The sequence below is a fragment of the Camelina sativa genome, chromosome 14 (genome assembly GCF_030686135.1).
Source record: "Camelina sativa cultivar CO46 ecotype springtype chromosome 14, ASM3068613v1".
NCBI lineage: Eukaryota > Viridiplantae > Streptophyta > Magnoliopsida > Brassicales > Brassicaceae > Camelina > Camelina sativa.
The window spans coordinates 29,849,124-29,851,142 of NC_141893.1; the positions used below are offsets into that span (position 1 = coordinate 29,849,124).

General features: G+C 42.3%; 1 non-coding gene across 1 annotated transcript; it reads right to left on the reverse strand.

Moving 5' to 3' along the window:
* Positions 1-1,169: 1,169 nt before the first annotated feature.
* LOC147928801 (small nucleolar RNA R71) lies at positions 1,170-1,276 on the reverse strand. The gene has a single exon (XR_015581053.1). It is a non-coding gene; the product is annotated as a small nucleolar RNA R71 (small nucleolar RNA).
* Between the last annotated feature and the right edge of the window lie 743 nt (positions 1,277-2,019).

The following is a 2,019-nucleotide window of genomic DNA, read 5'->3' on the forward strand; positions in this document are numbered from 1 at the left end:
CACTTAGTTTTCTGTTCATTACTTGTTTTGCATTAGTTCATTAGCATAGTGTCTATTTCTGTTCTAGTTTCATTATAGCTTTAATTTTTCTGTTCTGTTTGTATTTAGTATCTTGTTCTAGTTGTTTTTACTTTCTGCATTTCATATCTCATTATAGGATTGTTAGTGACAAACAACCTTTACATCTGGCTTGACTTAGACTCATATGCATATCTTGATTGTTCACAAACACTCAGATTGGATTGACACCTCTTATAATACAATTGCATAAGGGGAATTGAAACACCCTGACATCCATTCATTCCATACATCATTCATCATTCACCACACCACAAAAAGAGTCAGTTTCAATTTGGCGCCGTTGCCCATTTGAGTTTGTTTTGTGACATTTAGGATCATTATTAGTCTAAGATTAAGTTCGTTTACACACTTGTGAAGTTACTGAACTCGAATCTTCCTTTGCTTGGCTGTTTTGAGTTTCAGGTACCCACTCGACCACCTACTCGACCACCACTCGACCGATCTGTGATCGAGCACTTGATCGAGCCAGAAGCCGGATCCAAATAGCCATTACTTCCCAGTCGACTCGACCACCCACTCGAGCCTGCGCTCGACCGTGTACCTGTTCGAGTCTGTAGTAGAGTTTGTTGATGCACACAAGGTCAAAAGGCAAAGACAGTCTTCAACAGCCTATTGACAACATCCACAGGCTACAAAAGGGTTTGAGACATAAGCAAAGAAGAGTAGTTCAACAACAAGAAGATCAAGACATCATGGAGCAACCAGCTATCCATGAGCAGAGACCAAGACACATTGGTGCAGGAGATGCACCCAATACCCACAACCAAAGGGCTGGAATTGTGCCCCCTCCAGTAGCAAACAATAACTTTGAGATCAAGAGTGGATTAATCTCAATGATACAAGCCAACATATTTCATGGGTTGCCAATGGAGGATCCACTAGATCACCTTGATGAGTTTGACAGAATATGTGGACTCACAAAAATCAATGGAGTGAGTGAAGATGGATTCAAATTAAGGCTCTTCCCATTTTCTCTTGGAGACAAAGCTCACCTTTGGGAAAAGACTCTTCCTACTGGAGCTATCACCACATGGGATGCATGCAAGAAAGCTTTTCTGGCCAAGTTCTTCTCCAATGCAAGGACTGCTAGGTTGAGGAATGAAATTTCTGGGTTTGCTCAAAGGAATAATGAGAGCTTTTGTGAAGCTTGGGAGAGGTTTAAAGGATTCCAAACTCAGTGTCCTCACCATGGCTTCAGCAATGAGTCACTCCTTAGCACCTTGTATAGAGGAGTGCTTCCCAAGATAAGAATGCTTCTTGATACAGCCTCTAATGGAAACTTCCTCAACAAGAATGTGGAAGAAGGATGGGAATTAGTTGAGAATCTTGCTCAATCTGATGGCAATTATAATGAGGATTATGATAGGACCGTAAGGGGCTCCTCAACTGATCAAGAGGACAAGTATAAGAAGGACTTGAAGATGGTCAATGAGAAGCTTGACAAGATACTCCTAAGCCAGTCCAAGTCCATTCACTTCATTGGTGAAGAAGAAGCTCCAGTTCAAGAGGGGGAGCCTGACTTTGCTGAGTTGTGCTACATGCAAAACCAGGGAGGATTCAAAGGCTACAACCAAGGAGGTTTCAAAAACAACAATCTCTCTTATAGGAGCACCAATGTAGCCAACCCTCAAGACCAAGTCTATCCACCTCCTCAGCCTCAACAACAGCAACAAACCTACATCCCCAAGCAACAACATCAAGTGTTCCAGCCCCAATTGTGTCCCCCACCAGGGTTTCAGACTAACCAAGGCCAGGAACAAGACTTAAGAGCAATGATGCAACAGTTGTTGATTGGGCAAACACAAGGCAAGATTGAGGAAGCCAAACAGTTTGCTGAATTGAATCAAAGGCTCACATCACAGTACAATGATCTGAACATGAAGTTTGAACGTCTCAACTCCAGAGTGAAGTATATGGAGAGTAACATTGCCTCTACTT